This window comes from Macaca thibetana, chromosome 14, assembly GCF_024542745.1.
Source record: "Macaca thibetana thibetana isolate TM-01 chromosome 14, ASM2454274v1, whole genome shotgun sequence".
Taxonomy (NCBI): domain Eukaryota; kingdom Metazoa; phylum Chordata; class Mammalia; order Primates; family Cercopithecidae; genus Macaca; species Macaca thibetana.
Window position 1 is genome coordinate 62,717,947 of NC_065591.1, and position 20,885 is coordinate 62,738,831.

The following is a 20,885-nucleotide window of genomic DNA, read 5'->3' on the forward strand; positions in this document are numbered from 1 at the left end:
GGTGAAGCTGGCTTGCGGAGGAACACAGCCAAACAACATCTATGGCATCATCGCTGCCACACTGGTTGTGGGCACTGACTCCATCTGTATTGCTGTCTCTTATGCACTCATCCTCCGGGCTGTGTTAGGCCTCTCCTCCAAAGAGGCAAGGGCTAAGACCTTTGGCACTTGTGGCTCCCACCTGGGTGTCATCCTTCTCTTCTACACACCAGGACTCTTCTCCTTCTACACACAGCGGTTTGGCCAGCACGTGCCCCGGCACATCCACATCCTCCTAGCTGACCTCTACCTGGTTGTGCCACCCATGCTCAACCCCATCATCTATGGTATGAAGACCAAGCAGATCTGGGATGGGGCCCTCCGGCTTCTGAAGTGGAGCCCTGCTCAGTCATAGTCTTCAACCCCAACCTGAAACCTTTATCTTCTTCTCCCCTCAGCCTTCAGGGGAGACTGGTGGCTCCCAACATGATAGGGACACAGAAACCCATGCTCAATGGTACCCGTACTTTGATAAGGAGCAACAGTAAAATCAGATGGTGGAAGATCTGTCAGGTGTTTCTTACTTATGATGTAGATATGGTTACAAAGCTCAGGAAGCCCCTGTCTAATGGGAAATATGGCTACCAAACTGATGATGGCCTCCCAGGGAATCCAATTCTGCTGTCTGACATTGTTCCTACCTTCCAGAAGATATTGGTAAAATGGGAAAGATATAGCTACTGGTATGACAAGGAGAAATAACCTCCATCCACAGACAGGTATTCCTACTCTGATAGGAATACATATATACCTCCCTCATCAAGTTCTACATCTGACTGGGGAGAAACACACCCACACCCATACATAGAATCAGGCAGAGAGGCAGAGACAAGGCACTTAGCAATTAGCCATAGGGATGATAACCACAAAAGAAGGAGAATCCTGGGCAAACTGTCCAGTGTACACAAGAATAAGTAACAAGGTATGATGTAAATCTAGGAAGGTTCTCTGGAATAGTTTTTATCTTTTCACTGAGCATGTACTATGGGCCAAATATTTTGCTAAAACCTAGGGCAAATTAGGTCAAAGAGCCTCCTCTCATGATGACTGCTCACTGTTAGAGGAAACACACATAAGGAGACAGTGGCCAAAGTGAATCATACTATTTCCGTTGTCCCTCCTTATATGTGGGAGGATTGGTTCCAGGAATCCTATATAAACCAAAATCTGTGCATATGCCAAGTGAGCCCTAAGAACAGAAATATACAAAAAGTTGGCTCTCCTTATTTGCAGGTTTTATATCCTACAATTCCAATATTTTTTATCTGTGTTTGGTTAAAAATAATCTGCCTGTAAGTGGACCTGCATATTTCAACCCATGTTGTTCAAAGGTCAAACTAATATGATTAGGGTAAGCACAGAGACCGTGGGTAAAGAACACCAACTTGCTCAGAAGAAATGAGGCCCCAGGCCACACCTCATCTCACCCCATCTCTGTATGCAGGTAAGGCCATGCCTAGGTGTAAGGTGCAGGAGCAAAGCCTAAGGCGAGATGACATCCTAAGTCTTTCCTTCTATGCCCTGGAAGTGGCCTTGTGCACTTCCCCTAAGCATCAAAGTTCCAGGGAAGGAACCAGGTCCTTCTTTGGGAAGAAAATAGGGAACTCTGTCCAATTTGACCTTCTGAGGCAGGTTTATAAGAATGAAAATTATAAAATGATGGCAGCCACTAGAGAACTATTTGGCTCCTGGATAAAACATTTTAATAAGCTTAGAAAGAGCTTAAACAGGAGAAGGCCTCTAATGGGCTCAGGATTCCCTGGGTCCCCAGAACTGCAGTCAGTAGCTGCAGTGGATTAGTTTAACAATCTGCAGTGTACCAAGAGAATATACATTTACTGTAGTCTCATAATCATCTGATGAGATAATTATCCCCAACTTACAGGGCAGAGGCAGAAGATTAGGAAGACACTTGCTTGCCCAAAACAGCAAGTACATTTCTAATATGAAATTCCGTGCCTTTTACTCTTTACCAGGTGAGTTCCTATAAATCTAGACCCTAAGACCAAGAATCTAGTAAAAGTCTGATCCGAGGGTGAGAGGCTAATTTTTTTCCTAATATCACTGACATTTCTGAGAGCGTGCAATATGCCAAACCCTGTTCTAGGTGTTGGACATATAATGGTGATTCAGAAAGATAAATTTTTGACAACTTGAATATAGGACCCCAGCAAATCTCCCCCATGTACTCTGTGACTCTATTACTCAACCTGAAGCCATCCAAATAATTCTTCCTTCACCCCAGGTCTCACCACAAAAGAGTGTGGTAGTCTTAATTTGCCCACAGACACCCCAGGTTGTCAGACAATCAGAGGCCACAGATTAGCCAGTAAATTCTATTGTCCAGGGTCCTTAACTCAAACTAGGGGAAGTCAAGAAAACTTGCTACGTCGTATTTGGGACTATATTGGCTATGGCTGGATTATTTTTCCCAAAGTTCTTTTTTTAATGAGGCATAATTTACATAAAATACATCTCTGACAAATACACAACAGTATAAACACCATCTTAATCAAGATACAAAGTATCGGCTGGGCACAGTGGTTCATGCCTGTGATCCTAGCACTTTGGGAGATTCAGGCGGACAGATTGCTTGAGCCCCACAGTTCGAGATCAGCCTGGACAATATAGCAAGACTTCATCTACAAAAAATACAAAAAATTAGCCTGTAGTCCCAGCTACTCAGGAGGCTGAGAGGTGGGAGGATCGCTTGAGCCTGGCTGGGTTGAGGCTGCAGTGAGCTGTGATTGCACCACCGCTCTTATAGCCTGGGTGACAGAGTGAGATCTTGTCTCAAAAAAAAAAAAAAAATTCACAATCACAAAAGGTTCCCTTGTGCTCCTTCCCAGCAATACCCTCGACCCTAACCATTGTCCCACTGTTTAATTTTTGATCACCTTGGATTAAATTTAATTTACCATTCCAGAAATTCACATAAATGGAATTACACAATACCTATACTTTGTCTGACTTCTTTGGCTCAACATAATATTTTTGAGATGCATGTTATGTGCATCAACTGTTAATTTCTTCTTATTGTTAAGTAATTTTCCATTGTATGAACATATCAAAGTTTACTTCTGGATACCTGAGTTTCCCATATTTTACTATTATGAATAAAACTGCTGTGAGTATTTCTTAACCTAGCAGTGAAATGGCTGGGTCAGAGGTTAATAGAACCTGCTTTTCCAAAGTAATTGCACCATTTTTTAATCTCACCAGTGATGTATAACAGTTCCCAGCTGTTCTACATCCTGGTCATTCCTTAATATTGTCATTCTTTTTTTCATTTTAGCCAGTCCATTGACTAAAAGTAAGCTAGTAACTTCTTGTGATTTTAGTCTGCATTTCTCTGATGTTGAACAACTTCTCACATGTTTTCTGTTCATGCATATGCCTTCTGTAGAATGTTTGTTGAAGTCTTTTCCCACTTCTAATTTTTTATTTTGTTGATTTGTACTAGCTATTTATATATTCTGGGTATAAGCCATTTGCCAGATATACATAGTGAAAATATTTTATTCAATATTGTGACTTGCTTTTTGATTTTTTTTTTAATTCTTTTGATACAGGGTCTCGCTCTGTTACCCTGGTGGGAGTGCAGTTGTGCAAACTTGGCTCACTACAACCTCAACTTCCCAGGCTCCTAGTAGTCTTCCCACCTCAGCTTCCCAGGTAGCTGGGACTACAGGCATGAGCCACCACACCCAGCTAGTTTTTCTTTTCTTCTTCTTTTTTTTTTTTTTTTTTTTTTGTAGAGACAGGGTTTTGCCATGTTCCCCAGGCTGGTCTCAAACTCCTGGGCTCAAGTGATCCACCCACCTCAGCCTTCCAAGTGCTGGGATTACAGGCATGAGCCACAGCTCCTGACCTTCATTTTCTTACTAGTATCTTTTGATTACAAGAAATTTTTAGTTATGATGAAGTCCAAATAATCAATTTTATTCATGGTTAGTGCTTTGTTTTACAGATTTAGCTTTTAATTTTAGGCCTATGATCCAACATGAATAAAAATTGTGTATGTTGTAACCTAGAGTTCAAGATTTATTTTTCACGTGAATATTCCATTGTTTCAGCATTATTTGTTAAAGATTTTCTTTTCCAAATTGACTTGCCTTGGCAAATAGATCAAGAAAGTGATCAAGAAAGAGTCAACACTACACTTTCCTAATAAGAGTATTATAGTAAGTCTCAAATGAAGTAGCGTAAGTCTTCTAACACTATACTTTCACAGTGGTTCTTATTAGTCTGGGTTCTTTGTATTCCCATATATATTTCAAAATCAATTTGTTCATTTCTACAAAAATTGCTAGAGTTTTGATTGTTTGATATTGAGCTTTTTAAATTTTATTGTACCGGCTAGGACCTCCAATACATTGTTGAATAAAACTAGTAAAGCAGACATCCTTGTCTTGTTTCTGATCTTTTTCTTTTGTTAACACCTTTATTGAGATGATTCAAATACTATACAATTTGCCCATTTAAAGTGTACAGTTCAATGGTTTCTAGCATATCCACAGATACATGGAACCATCACCACAGTCAATTTTAGAATACTTTCCTCACCTCAAAACCAAACCTCATACGCTGTAGTTATCACCTTCATATTCTCCTGTCCTCACCAGCCCTAAGCAACCACTATTCAGCTTCTTCCTGAATCTCTAGATTTCCCTACTCCAGACTTTCATGTGAATGAATACATAATATATGGTACTTTGGGACTGACTTCTTTCACTTAGCATAATGCTTTGTAGGTTCATCCATGCTGTAGCATATCAGTATGTCATTCCTTTTTCTGGCTGAATAATATTCCATTGTATGAACATATACCACATTTTGTTTATCCATTAATGAGTTGACGGATATTTAGGTTGTTTCCACCTTTTGGCAATCACAGATAATGTGACTATAACATCGTGTACAACTGTTTGTATGGACATGTTTTCATTTCTCTTGGGAATATACCTAGAAGTAGAGTTACTGGTCATGTGGTGACTGTTTAACCATTTGAGGAACTGCCAAAGTTATTCTAGAGCAGCTGCACCATTTTACATTTCTCACGCCAGAAGTGTAGGAGAGTTTCAGTATGTTCACATCCTAACTAACGCCTGCTATGGTCTCTCACCGTTATATTCACAGCTTTATTGAGGTGTAATTGATACGCAAAAACCTACACCTATTTTGTGTAGACAGTTTGAGTTTGGACATATGCATATATTCATGGGCTTATTTCTGAATTCAGGAGGATAGTATTCAGTCTTTCATCATGAAATATGTTAAGCATACACTTCTCACAGATACCATGTTGAAAAAGTACACATCTATTGAAATTTGTTGCAAGTTTTTATCAAGAATCGTGTTGAATTTGGTAAATTATTTTTCTTCACATACTTAGGTAATCATCTGGTTTTTCTCCCTTATGCTGCTGATGCAGTATACTATACTTGCTTGTTTTTATTTTTATTTTACTTTTTTTTTTTTTTTTTTTTTTTTTTTTTTTTTTTTTTTTTGAGACGGAGCCTCACTCTGTCACCCAGGCTGGAGTGTAGTGGCACAATCTCAGCTCACTGCAACCTCCACCTCCTGGGTTCAAGCAATTCTCCTGCCTCAGCCTCCCAAGTAGCTAGGACTACAGGCACACACCACCACACCCAGCTAATTTTTGTATTTTTAGTAGAGACAGAGTTTCACCACATTGGCCACGCTGGTCTCAAACTCCTGACCTCAGGTGAACTGTTCCCCTCGGCCTCCCAAAGTGCTGCGAAATACGCTTATTTTTAAATGTTAAACTACCTTGCATTCCTGGAATAAACCCCACTTGGTCATGATGCATTATCATATTTATATATTGCTGGATTCAGTTTATTAATATTTTCATGAAATAGTTACGTTTATGTTCATGATAGGTTTTTATTCCATGTCAGGTTTTTATATCAGTGTTTTGCTTGTCTCACAAAATATACTGGAAACTAATCCATTATACTCTATTTTCTGATAATATTCATGTAATATTTATTTTTTTAAATATTTGATAGAATTCTGCATGAAAGAAACCTGGGTGTGGAGGGGGTTTTCTTTCTATTTCATGTTCAATTTTTAACAGATATAGATTTAAGGTTTGTATTTTCAAAATTTTTCTATTTTCCCCAAAATTTCCTCTAAATATAACTCAAAATATACCAATGTTAGTATAAATGTTCATGACATCCCCTTATCATCCTTTCATTTCTATAGGACTTGTCATGTCTTTTAATTCTTGGTTATTTGCGTGTGCTTTGTCCTGTTCTGTAATGCTGGTTTGTGCAGGAAGGTGTATCCATTTTGTTAATTTTTAGAACCAAATAATGACTTTTAAAATTTTTGTATCCATTTTTCTTTGCTTTCTGCTGTTACCTTTTCTAAATCTCCTCTCATCTGTTTACGTTTAATTTGTTCTTCTATTTCTACTTTCTTAAGGTGGTAAGTTAGCTCACTAGTCTAGAAGCAATGAAGAGTGATAAAGTAGATCTTATAACAGGAAACTTCTTCCAAGGCACCTGCTTCGATGAGGTCATTTCACGATTCTCAAGCAAAGAGAAACTATTCTCTTTTGTCATTGGGAAGATGGTGCTTCTGCAAGCCTAGAAAGTTCAGAGACAATATAAAATCCATTGTGTTAGGCTCATATAGCCAAATGTCTCATTTCCAGCTCTTAAACTCCCATACTTTCTCTACTATGGAATTTGCTTTGACATAGGTGACCTCTGGAGACTGCACGTTCAGTCTTCCTTATATTTCTGTTGCCCTTAATAACATATTCTGGGCCTGATTTTTCATCAGTCCTCTGGCTTCAGGAATTTACTCTCTTTCTAAGCTACTGCGGAGGACTGCATTTAGCATCATGTTTTAAGTTAAGGGAGTTGAATGACGTGAGCTTATTTTCTTTTTGCAATGCTCCAAATGCCATCAAAATCAGCCAACCCACACCACAATCCATAATATTAGCATATTGCCAGGCTGATCAAGCATTCTTGCCTCTCCTTCACTTTTACCTCATCCCAATTAACAGTAGGAAATCTTTAGTAAATGTACGTCACTATGTGACAGATGTTTTCACTACTCTGTTTACCATCAGCAGTGTGATCCCTGTTGCTTTCAGACTGGTAGACAGTCAAATGACAAATCCTACCCTGAGAGTTTGCTTTCAAGGACCATTCCTTATATTGATCTTCTTAGCTTGGATTCTCTAGAAAACAGCCTGAGGCAAAACTACATGTGCAAGCATTAGACTAGAGAGTGTATTATCTTTCCAGGAGTGAGAGAAAAATGGAGTGAGGCAGGGAAGGAATGCATTACTGAGCTGCCACCAACTTAGCCACAAGCTGACTGCTCAGTGCCCCAGATGTCTTCCAATGGGCTCTCTCAACACAGACCATATGGGTGGAAAAGAAAGGCAATTTATCCAATGATTCCTTATCTTCCATTAGTTAAAGTCCACACCTATGGTGAATTAATTCCATTGCACTTCCAAGTTACAAATGTGTCAGTGACCAAGCAAAGCCATGATATTTCATTCCTCAGAAGCAATAGGGAACCTGTTAAAGCTAAAAGGTGTTATAAACTGAAAGTTTCACACAAAATTCATGTGTGAAAGCCCTTTCTCCCAATGTATGTGACTGTATTTGAAGACAGGACCTTTAGCAAAATAATTAGGGTCAGATGAAGTCATGATAGTAGAGACCTCATGATGGGATTACTGTCCTCATAAGAAGAGACACCAGAGAGCTTGCTGGTGCTTTCTCCCCCACCACATGAGGACGAGGTGAGAAGGTGACTATCTGCAAGCCAGGAAGAGAACCCTTGTTAGAACCCAATCATTCTTGCAAATCACAGACTCAGACTTCCAGCCTCCAGAACTGTGAGAACACAAATTTCTACTGTTTAAGTCAGAAAGTCTATGGTATTTTGTTACAGCAGCCTGAGCTGACTAATGCAGACATGCAAAAATAACAGTAAAGGCCTGAGGTACAGTATATTCACTCATTCTCACAATGCTATAAAGATACTACCAGTGACTGGGTAGTTTATAAAGGAAAGAGGTTTAATTGATTCACAGTTCTGCATGGCTGGAGAGGCCTCAGGAAACTTACAATCATGGTGGAAGGCAACAGGGAAGCAGGTACATTCTTCACAAGGCAGCAGGAGGGAACTTCCAAACACTTTTAAAACCATCAGATTTCATGAGAACCCCCTTACTATCATGAGAATAGCATGGGGGAAACTTCCTCCATGATCTAATCACCTTCCACCAGGCCCCTCCCTCAACACATGGAGATTACAATTCAGATTACAATTCGAGATGAGATTTGGGTGGGGACAAAGACAAACCATATCATACAGCAATGTTAGGATGTGTCAGGAACCATATGAGAGACTGAGAGCAGCCACTGCAACTGGACCTGCAGCCTGGGGCAAATACAGAAGCAGCAACAAGAGCAATTTGTCTCTGCAATCTCAACAGCAGCACAAGCAACACCTAGGGGCCTCTGGCTGCCCAGGTAGCCATCAAGGCAAGTATATGGATCCAAGTTAACACAAACTGAGTTTGGTACCATGAGGAAACAGCTAAAGATCTTGAGAATGAAAAAAAAGTGAGGTAACAGGGGAAAGCAAGAGTGCAAAATCTGGGAGAAGCAGTGGTGTTGGGAGTGATCAACAGTGTCAAATGCTACAGTTACAGCAATGGATGGGGTATTGATGTGTTCTGACTCTGTGACCCCACCCAAATCTCACCTTGAATTGTAATCCAAATTATAATCACCGTGTGCTGGGGGAGGGACCTTGTGGGAGGTAATTAGATCATGGGGGTGGTTCCCCCATGATGTTCTCATGACAGTAAGTTCTCATAAGATCTGACGGTTTTATAAGGAGTTTTCCCCCCTTCACTTGGCATTTTTCTCTCCTGCCATCATGTGAAGAAGGACATGTTTGTTTCCTCTTCCACCATGATTGTAAGTTTCCTGAGGCCTCCCCAGACATGTGGAACTGTGAGACAATCAAACCTCTTTATAAATCACCCAGTCTCAGGTGTTTCTTCATAGCAGCATGAGAACAGAGTAATACAGGTATTAACAAATGGAGCTGACAATATATAGTTCATTGGAGCATTGACAAAAGCCATTTGGTTGGAGTTATGGGGCCAAACACCTGATTGGTATGAACACAAGAGACGGTCAAGGAAAGAATTGGTGCAAGTATAGAAAATTATTTCTTTCCAAGTTATGAGTAAAATTCTTTTGAGTTTTGTCATAGGTGAGTTAAAAAGCATGAATAAGACCTACTATTTGATAGCACAACAGGGTGACTATAGTCAATAATAACTGTACATTTTAAAATAACTAAAAGAGTATAATTGGATTGTTTGCAACTCAGTGGATAAATGCCTGAGGGGATGGATACCCCATTCTTCATGAAGTGCTTATTTCACATTGCATACCTGTATCAAAACATTTTATTTCCCATAAATAATAAACACCTATATACCCACAATAATTAAAAATAAATAAATTAAAATTTAAAATTTCAACTGATTTCTGTCCTATCTCCCTCAAAAGTATTCTCTTATACTGGTCCATGGGAGGAGGTGGTAGGACTTCAGAAGAACTTTTCTCTAAGGGGCATTTTTCCTTATATTCTTCTAATCCACAAAGCATTCCAATATAAATAAATTTGCATTCATCATAACTTCACATCACTCTGAGTGAATTCATAACAATTGCTCATTGGTTCAGTCACTGTAGGCTTCCCTTTTTTTCTCTGTACAGGGCAAAATAGCTCTCTGTTTTACAGAGGACTATTAGGAAATCATTTTCTCCATGGCCAATCTCCATAAGCGATTCTTGGGAAGACTTGGCTTTGAAGAACTTGGGACATACATCCTGATTTTTTTTTTTTTTTTTTTTTTTTTTTTTTAATGCTACCAGCTTTTGGACTTTTTATTTTTTTATTTTTTTTTAAATTTATTTATTATTATTATACTTTAAGTTGTAGGGTACATGTGCATAACGTGCAGGTTTGTTACATATTTATACTTGTGCCATGTTGGTGTGCTGCACCCATCAACTCGTCATTTACATCAGGTATAACTCCCAATGCAATCTCTCCCCCCTCCCCCCTCCCCATGATAGGCCCCGGTGTGTGATGTTCCCCTTCCTGAGACCAAGTGATCTCATTGTTCAGTTCCCACCTATGAGTGAGAACATGCGGTGTTTGGTTTTCTGTTCTTGTGATAGTTTGCTAAGAATGATGGTTTCCAGCTGCTTTAACACTCCTTCAGGGCACTTGTTTATAAAGATAAGATGGCCGGGCGCGGTGGCTCAAGCCTGTAATCCCAGCACTTTGGGAGGCCGAGATGGGCGGATCACGAGATCAGGAGATCGAGACCATCCTGGCTAACCCGGTGAAACCCCGTCTCTACTAAAAAAATACAAAAAAACTAGCCGGGCGAGGTGGTGGGTGCCTGTAGTCCCAGCTACTCGGGAGGCTGAGGCAGCAGAATGGCGTGAACCCGGGAGGCGGAGCTTACAGTGAGCTGAGATGGCGCCACTGCACTCCAGCCTGGGGAACAGAGTGAGACTCCGTCTCCAAAGTAAATAAATAAATAAATAAATAAATAAATAAATAAATAAATAAAGATAAGATAAGCCATTGGATAATATCAAAATTCCATCATTCCCTCTTTTGCACCTGTCCTTCAGACATGTCATCTGAGTAAACTGTGAGGATACAACTGGCTAAGGAAGCGTTCCTAGAAGGAGCCATTTACCTGTCAGCATCCTCCAGTGTCCCCAGGCTGTGTTCAGTGCATGTCTCCATCAAATACAAGTCACACCACAGTCTAATTATTATACATCAGAGCAACTATCAAGGTCAGGGCACTGTGTAATGCTGCTGCTTTCTGTTCGTTGTGATGATTATTAACATTGTTAACGCTGAAAATAGCCATCCCTAAGCAAGATGAAATAGGAACATGTATTTACAAGATCTCCTCCTATACCACCCCTGCCTCCTCCCTGACTGCTTATATGTATCTGTCCTTGAGGGTCCCCATAGAAAAGTCCAAAGACTGTAAGGGACCCATGTGCTTATTGACTGTCCCTGTGTTGCATACTGTGTGAGTTTAATTAAAGGCTCATAGTTTAGGAAGAAAAAATTCTCCTCAAAGCTGTAATCTCCTGAGAGATCAATAGAAAAACATGATAAACTAACTGTGGAAAGAAAAAACAATGGAGATAGATGGAGATAGATGACACATGGATGATGAATATATTGATAGATGGATCAATAGATAGATTGATGGATGGATAGGTAGATGGATGGTAGCTAGGTAGTTGCATGATAGGCAGGTTGACGATAGGTAGATAGATAGACAAACAGACTAAGCAGACCCCTCTGAGGAGATGGAATAAAATCAAACTACAGTCTCTGCCCCTGTACCATCTTACTCATCTGGTTTCCAGAAGACCATGAATAGTGCAAAGACTATTTCTTTCTCGAATCAGGTGAAATCTATCCCCAAGAGCCAAGATAGGAGTCACTACAAGGAGATGACCCAGATAAGAGAAGATTGGGGACCCTCCTCCACCAAGAAGGTTTCCATGGCAACCAGTACTCAAGAGAATGTGAGGTTTTTAAGCCTCTGGCCTTGCCAGCTGAGTCCTGGGGCCAAGAGAAAAGTTACAGAAAAATGGGCCCTGGCACTGCATCCCTAGCCTAGCTAAGACTGTCAGGAGCTAGGAGCCCACATTTTCCCCAAGCCCATGATGCTGTTGTGCATTAGCCAAAATGAGGTCTAATCCTGCACTGCTCAGAATAAGCTTAGCATAAACCTGCCCAGGCCAAGTACCTGTAACCAGGAAGTCACAAGGTCTCCACAGGGTCCCCAGCTCCCTCCAAAACAACTCAGACCCCCCTCCACCCATGTTGCTTCAAACAGACAGCTTTATGTCATAGGGATGAATGCAGGATGTGTGAGGAAGCTTCCTTTTCTCCACAGCTCCTTCCTCCTCACACTATTTAAAAACAGAGATACTAAGGGGTTGCTGTTGAGGTTTAACACAGGACTTGGATCCGGAAAACTATCAATGAAATTGCTGTGAGATCTGACTAAAGAAATAAAACTGGAGTTTCTCCAAGGGTTTTAGTTTATGTATAGACTTAAGATCCATATAGAAAAAAATGATTATTAAATAAATCTGATCCTATTTTGTTAAAATCTGTCCTTTAATCTCTAAATATTTTTAAACAGTAGATCCTCTTTAAATCTGACCATAGAAATATTATTTCACTTTCATAGTTGGCAACCAAAATCCTTGATTAGGCTAAGCGTGGTGGCTCACGCCTGTAATCCTAGCACTTTGGGAGGCCAAGGTGGGTGGATCACGAAGTCAGGAGATCAAGACCATCCTGGCTAACACGGTAAAACCCCATCTCTACTAAAAATACAAAAAATGAACCAGGCGTGATGGCGGGCACCTGTAGTCCCAGCTACTCAGGAGGCTGAGGCAGGAGAATGGCGTGAGCCCAGGAAGCAGAGCTTGCAGTGAGCTGAGATCGTGTCACTGCACTCCAGCCTGGGCGACTGAGCAAGACTCTATCTCAAAAAAAAAAAAAAAAAAAAAAAAAAAAAAAAAAAAAAAAAATTCCTTGATTAAATTTAACTGGTGAAGCCAGGGTCTGGAGTGGATCAGGAATATCTCTAGTATCGAAAGACATTAAATATTAAGTGATAGATGGGTAGATGGATGGATAAATAGATGAGAGAGAAATAGACAGACTCAGCCTGGTGCAGAGGCCTTTGTGTGTAAATCACTGGCTCCTGTGAATATTTGGTAACCTGGCCTTCTGTGATCTTCCCTCCATAATACAGATAAATCTGCTAATCTATCTGTTAGCTGCTGAGATATCTGCAAATGTGATCTCTCTTTAACTTCCTTGAATATTTTTAATAGCATGAATAATGTGTATTCTATTAAAAGTATGCATCTCATATTGGCATTTCAAAGGTTGGGACAGGCTGGCATATTTTTATATATTTTATCCTAGGTAGGCAGCACAGGGTTAGAAGTGTGTGCTCTAGATCCAAACTGTCTGGGTTTAAATCCTGGCTTTACTACTTATTAGTTGTAAGACTGTGGACAAATTTCTTAACTCCTCTATGCCCTGTGTTCTTGTCCTGAGGGAAAAAAGAGAACTTCTGTCATTGAGTGGTGGTGAGGTTAAATAAGCTCATGAAGAAATCCTAAGACCCGAATAAGTGATAACTGTGATCAGCTATTACATAGCTGACAGCCTTCTGACTTGAGTTAGCCTAGGATAAGATGGAGGGTAGCTCCCCTCTGTCCCTCCTCAAACTAGTCAGACTATACCTTCTAAGGGGAGGTTTCATCAAAGCAGCTAGACCCAAGGTTGAGGCTGAGGCCATACTGTAGACCTGTTTTTGTCCCACAAGCAGAAGTCCCACAGTAGGATTCAGGACACCTATCAAATTCAGTCTATGCTACGAGCAGCCACCACAGATGAACCTAAAGGACTATTGATAAACTGGTTTTTCTCCTATTTGACCAGTTGGTTGAGGATTGAAGAGGAACATTGTTGCCTTTAGTCATGAGATGACCATGTTCCTGGATCATCAAGGAATAGTCCAGTCCAAAAAAGGTAATGTTGTGATAAGAGTCCATCACAAATACCCACCCAAACTCATTATTTTGTAAGAAGGAGGATCAGTAAAGGCCTTAAGGTAACTCTCACTTCTCAGGTTATGGAAAGACCTGAAGTTGCCCACCCTAAACAGATTCCATTCAGGCCAGTGGTCCAAGGCCTCAGAGCTCAGGGTCCCCAGCCCAGACCCCAGCTTTCACACTCTAGCCCCTGAACTCACCATACCTCCAGAGCTTGTATCTCCTCTTATCTGTTCCTCTGTTTGTGAAAGTCATTTCTTGCTGTGTCAGTAAAAGTCAACACTTTATAATCCTCTTGATGGAGGTAGGGAAATAACAGGTCTGCTGGGATCCAGGTGCAAATCCAAGAGATTTCCACAATTAAACTTCCTGAACCCCCTAAGTTCTGAGCCAGGTAGCTCTGGGACATGGAAGGATGCATCAGGCAGTGTATCCTAATGATTCACACCTGAGGATTTTTCTTAGAGGGCACCAGAAGGATATTAATATGTCCCATACTGCACACCTGCTCTTTCCAAAGAGCCAGGCTATGAATTGCCTGGTGGCAAATGGAGGCAGGTTGGGGGAAACAGGATGGTTAGAGACTGAGACACACTCTGTCCTTTAGGGATGACAGAGGCCATGAGTAATTCCTGCTTCTAGAAAGAATGAACACAGGTTCTTTTCAAATTCTGCCAAAGAGATATCAGGCAGTGTAGCCAAAGAGATGTGCATGAGTGCTTTAGACATGAGAGCATGTTACTGAAGAGAAAAGAGGTTCTCTATCTAACTTTATGCCTGTAGCTAGAGAATGTAGGTGACTGAAAGTCTATATTGATGAAACAATATCCCTTTCTCCCCAGTAACACCTTTGGAGATTATTTATCAAGCATAATATAGTGAAAAAACCATGATCTATTTCAGAATCTGTCACTTGTCAACTGTGAGCAAATTATCTCCTCCTTGATAATAAGCAAATTATCCCCTTGAGCCTCTTAAGCTTTATTAATAAACTAGGGATGATGGTTATTTCATGAGAAGTTACATTAGAATATACAAAGGGTGCAAAAAAAAAAAAAAAGCTTGCAAGCTTCACATACTTCCTCTCCAACAGGAAATGGAGAACTGGTTCAGTAACCTGTCTGGATTCCTCTATGGCCAGCATGTCACATACTAACTCTCCCCCACCATTCATGGTCAAAGCTTGTTTGTTTTTTTTTAATAAGTTTTATTCTGGAATAATTTTAGATTTACAAAAAAGTTACAAATGTAGTTTACAGAGCTTCTGAGTGTCCTTCACCCATTTTCCTTAATGTTAACTTCTTACATAACCATGGTACATTAGTTAAAACCAAAGGACTAATATTGGTAAATTGCTATTAACTAAAGTCTATACTTTATTTGGATTTCACCTGTTTTTCCAAAGTCTTTCTTCTGTTCCAGGATCCAATCCAGGATATCAAATTGCATTTAGTCATTATTTCTCCTTAGTGTCCTCTGGTCTGAGATGGAAGTTTCTCCGTTTTTTCCATGGATTCCATGACCTTGAGAGTCTTGAAGAACACTGACTAGGTATTTTACAGAAGGTCAGAGCTTTTAATTAACCAACTTCAACCATCATCTCCTCCTCCATTTCTAGGATGGAGAGGACAATCTAGAGTTGAAAGGCTTTGCTACAGATGTCCTTTGTTTCACTGCAAGTCCCAGTGTGTCCTGGAGATTAGGGAAGAGAAAATTTCAAAGTTCAGTCTCCTCAAGTCTCTTAGTTCCTGAGATCATCCAAGTTGTTCTTCTAACCTGGAGACCAATCTCTGGCCTCTGTGGGCTGCAACCAATACAGGCATTCCCATATCTATCACACACCCTATGTTCGTGCGTTGAAATTTAAGTCAGAAATTTCACAGATTCTTAACAAGTTTCAGGCTCTAAAGTTAATACGATAATTTTTTAAAGGATTTGTATATGTATTTTGCTGAAATGCTAACTTCTCTCTGATGAAATATTTTCTTTAGCTTCTCTACAGCCTGTCTCTAGAATTTTTCATTTGCCTTAAAACTAATAAATGTGGCCACAGTCAGATTGTCTCTCACATCTGGGATGTGGGAGAAAATGATAAATGGAAGTAGACAGGTAAAACACAACATCGATTGAGGACGAGGGGATGGCTGAAGTTGGTGAATGATAGTAGTCTCCATATAAGCAGATAGAATCGATGTTGTATTTCTAGGTATTTTATCCTCTTTGTAGCAATTGTAAATTGGAGTTTGCTCATGATTTGGCTCTCTTTTTGTCTATTTTGGTGTATAGGAATGCTTGTGATGTTTGCACATTGATTTTGTATCCTGAGACTTTGCTGAAGTTGTTGATCAGCTTAAGGAGATTTTTTTTTTTTTTTTTTTTTTTTTTTTTTTTGAGACAGAGTCTCACTCTGTCCCCCAGGCTGGAGTGCAGTGGCCAGATCTCAGCTCACTGCAAGCTCCGCCTCCCGGGTTTACGCCATTCTCCTGCCTCAGCCTCCCGAGTAGCTAGGACTACAGGCGCCCGCCACCCAACGCGCCCGGCTAGTTTTTTGTATTTTTTAGTAGAGACGGGGTTTCACCATGTTAGCAAGGATGGTCTCGATCTCTTGACCTCGTGATCCGCCTATCTCGGCCTCCCAAAATGCTGGGATTACAGGCATGAGCCACCGCGCCCAGCCTAGCTTAAGGAGATTTTAAGGAGATTTGCTGAGATGATGGGGTTTTCTAAATATACAATCATGTCATCTGCAAACAGACAATTTGACTTCTTCCTCTCTTGCTATTTGAATATCTTTTATTTCTTTCTCTTGCCTGATTGCCCTGGCCAGAACTTCCAATACTATGTTGAATAAGAGTGCTGAGAGAGGGCATCCTAGTCTTATACCAGTTTTCAAAGGGTATGTTTCCAGCTTTTGCCCATTCAGTATTATTTGATGTTCATCAGGAGTATTGGCCTGAAATTTTCTTTTTTGTGTTGTTTCTCTGCCAGGTTTTGGTATCAGGATGATGCTGGCCTCATAAAATGAGTTAGGGAGGTGTTCCTCTTTTTCTATTGTTTGGAATAGTTTCAGAAGGAATGGTACCAGCTCCTCTTTGTACCTCTGGTATAATTCAGCTGTGACTTCATTTGGTCCTGGGCTTTTATTGGTTGCTAGGCCACTAATTACTGCCTCAATTTCAGAGCTTTTTATTGGTCTATTCAGGGATTCGACTTCTTCCTGGTTTAATCTTGGGATGGTGTATGTGTCCAGGAATTTATCCATTTCTTCTAGATTTTCTAGTTTATTTGCATAGAGGTGTTTATGATATTCTCTGATGGTAGTTTGTATTTCTGTGGGATCAGTGGTGATAGCCCCTTAATCATTTTTTATTGCATCTGTTTGATTCTTTTCTCTTTTCTTCTTTATTAGTCTGGCTAGCAGTCTATCTATTTTGTTAATCTTTTCAAAAAACCAGCTGCTGGACTCATTGATTTTTTTTAAGGGTTTTTCATGTCTCTGTCTCCTTCGGTTCTTCTCTGATCTTAGTTATTTCTTGTCTTCTGCTAGTTTTTGAATTTGTTTGTTCTTGCTTTTCTAGTTCTTTCATTGTGATGTTAAGGTGTCGATTTTAGATCTTTTCTGCTTTCTCCTGTGGGCATTTAGTGCTATAAAATTGCCTCGAACACTGCTTTAGCTGTGTCCCAGTAATTCTGGTACATTGTGTCTTTGTTCACATTGGTTTCAAAGAACTTACTTATTTCTGACTTAATTTCATTATTTACCCAGTAGTCATTCAGGAGCAGTTTTTCAGTGTCCATGTAGTTGGGCAGTTTTGAGTGAGTTTCTTAATCCTGAGTACTAATTTGACTGCACTGTGGTCTGAGAGACGGTTATGATTTCCATTCTTTTGCATTTCCTGAGGAGTGTTTTACTTCCAAGCATGTGGTAAATTTTAGAATAAGTGCAATCAATGTGGTGCTGGGAAGAATGTATATTCTGTGATTTGGGGTGGAGAGTTCTGTAGATGTCTATTAGATCAGCTTGGTCCAGAGCTGAGTTCACGTCCTGAATATCCCTGTTGATTTCCTGTCTCCTTGATCTGTCTAATATTGACAGTGGGGTGTTAAAGTCTCCCACTATTATTGTGTGGAAGTCTAAGTCTTTTTGTAGGTCTCTAAGAACTTGCTTTATGAATCTGGGTGCTCCCGTATTGGGTGCATATATATTTATGATAGTTAGCTCTTTTTGTTACATTGATGCCTTTACCATTGTGTAATGCCCTTCTTTTTCTTTTTGCTCTTTGTTGGTTTAAAGTCTGTTTTGTCAGAGACTAAGATTGCAACCTCTGCTTTTTTTGCTTTCATTTGCTTGGTAAATATTCCTCCATCCCTTTATTTTGAGCCTATGTGTGTCTTTGCACATGAGATGGGTCTCCTGAATACAGCACACTGATGAGTATTGACTCATTATAGAATTTGTCAGTCTGTGTCTTTTAATTGGGGCATTTAGCCTGTTTACATTTAAGGTTAATATTGATCTGTGTGAATTTGATCCCGTCATTATGATACTAGCTGGGTATTTTGCCTGTTAGTTGATGCAGTTTCTTCACAGTGTCAGTGGTCTTTACAATTTGGTATGTTTTTGCAGTGGCTGGTACCGGCTTTTCCTTTTCATATTTAGAGCTTCCTTCAGGAGCTCTTGTAAGGTAGGCCTGGTGATGACAAAAATCTCTCAGCATTTGCTTGTCTGTAAAGCATTGTATTTCTCCTTCATTTCTGAAGCTTAGTTTGGCTGGATATGAAATTCTGGGTTGAAAAATCTTTTCTTTAAGAATGTTGATATTGGCCCCCACTCTCTACTGGCTTGTAGGGTTTCTGCAGAGAGATCCACTGTTAGTCTGATGGGCTTCCCTTTGTGGGTAACCCGACCTTTCTCTCTGGCTGCCCTTAACATCTTCTCCTTCATTTCAACCTCAGTGAATCTGACGATTGTGTCTTAAGGTTGCTCTTTTTGAGGAGTATCTTTGTGGTGTTCTCTGTATTTCCCGAATTTGAATGTTGGCCTGTCTTGCTAGGTTGGGGAAGTTCTCCTGGATAGTACCATGAAGAGTGTTTTCCAACTTGGTTCCATTCTCCCCATCACTTTCAGGTACACCAATCAAATTTAGGTTTGGTCTTTTCACATAGTCCCATATTTCTTGAAGGCTTTGCTCATTCCTTTTCATTCTTTTTTCTCTAATCTTGTCTTGATGCTTTATTTCATTAAGTTGATCTTCAATCTCTGATATCTTTTCTTCCTCTTGATCAGTTCGGCTATTGATATTTGTGTATGCTTCATGAAGTTCTCACGCTGTTTTTTTCACCTCCATCAGGTCATTTATGTTTTTCTCTAAACTGGTTATTCTACTTAGCAATTCCTCTAACCTTTTTTTCAAGTTTCTTAGCTTCCTTGCATTGGGTTACAAGATGCTCCTTTAGCACAAAGGAGTTTGTTATTACCCACCTTCTGAAGCCTACTTCTGTCAATTCATCAAACTGATTCTCCATCCAGTTTGGTCCCTTGCTGGCGAGGAGTTGTGATTCTTTGCAGGAGAAGAGGTGTGCTGTTTTTTGGAAATTTCAGCCTTTTTTCACTGGTTTTTCCTCATCTTCATAGATTTATCTACCTTTGGTCTTTGATGTTGGTGACCTTTGGATGGGGTTTTTGTGTGGACATCCTTTTTATTGATGTTGATGCTATTACTTTCTGTTTGTTAGTCTTCCTTCTAACAGGCCTCTCTGTTGCAGGTCTGCTGGAGGTCCACTCCAGACCCTGTTTGCCTGGGTATCACCAGCAGAGGCTGCAGAACAGCAAAGACTGCTGCCTGTTCCTTCCTCTGGAAGCTTTGTCCCAGAAGGGCACCTGCCAGATGCCAACAAGAGCTCTCCTGTATGAGGTGTCTCTTGAACCCTGCTGGGAAGTGTCTCCCAGTCTGGAGGCACAGGGGTCAGGGACCCATTTGGGGAAGCAGTCTGTGCCTTATCAGAGCTCAAGCACTGTCCTGGGAGATCTGCTGCTCTCTTCAGAGCTGGCAGGCAAGAACTTTTAAGGCTGCTGAAGCTGTGCTCACAGTTGCCCCTTCCCCCAGGTGCTCTGTCCCAGGGAGATGGGAGTTTCATCTATAAGCCCCTGACTGGGGCTGCTGCCTTTCTTTCAAGATGCCATGCCCAGAGAGGAGGAATCTAGAGAGGCAGTCTGGCTACAGCTGGTTTGCTGAGCTGCCGTGGGCTCCTGGGCTCCGCCCAATTCGAACTTCCCAGCAGCTTTGTTTACACTGTGAGGGGAAACCCACCTACTCAAGCCTCAGTAATGGTGGACGCCCCTCCCCTGACCAAGCTCAAGCATCCCAGGTCAATTTCAGATTGCTGTGCTGGCAGCAAGAATTTCAAGCCAGTGGATCTTAGCTTGCTGGGCTCCATGGGGGTGGGATCCACTGAGCTACACCACTTGGCTCCCTGGCTTCAGCCCCCTTTCCAGGGAAGTGAACGGTTCTGTCTTGCTGGGGTTCCAGACGCCACTGGGGCATTAAAAATCCTGCAGCTAGCTCAGTGTCTGCCCAAGCAGCCACCAGTTTTATGCTTGAAACCCAAGGTCCTGGTGGTGTAGGCACCTGAGGGAATCTCCTGGTCTGCGGGTTGCATAGACCATAGGAAAAGAATAGTATCTGGGCTGGATAGCACCATTCCTCATGGCACAGTCCCTCACAGCTTCCCTTGGCTAGGGGAGGGAGTTCCCCAATCCCTTTTGCTTCCAGGGTGAGGCAACACCCCACTGTGCTTCTGCTCACTCTCCATGGGCTGCATCCACTGTCTAACCAGGTACCTCAGTTGGAAATGCATAAATTACCCACCTTCTGCAATGATCTCACTGGGGGCTGCAGACAGGAGCTGTTCTTATTCAGCCATCTTGCCAGCCACCTGTTTTTCACTGCTTTTAAGAGGGTCTAGACAGTCTCCTAGTGGCATGTTTGTTACATTAAAACAGCAATTTATCCTCAGAAAATAGGTAATATTCCAGAGACAGATTCGTTTTCCCTCCTAAATTGCTTCAGCCAGCACCATCATTTGCAGACTTGTATCATCAGGACATCCCAACAACATGACTTACAG

General features: G+C 40.9%; 2 protein-coding genes across 2 annotated transcripts in view; both read left to right on the forward strand.

Annotated features, from left to right (window-relative positions):
• Positions 1–20,885, forward strand: part of RHOG (ras homolog family member G) — a 1,041,648-nt gene that overhangs the window by 572,862 nt on the left and 447,901 nt on the right. The window lies entirely within an intron of this gene.
• Positions 1–20,885, forward strand: part of TRIM21 (tripartite motif containing 21) — a 116,079-nt gene that overhangs the window by 79,832 nt on the left and 15,362 nt on the right. The window lies entirely within an intron of this gene.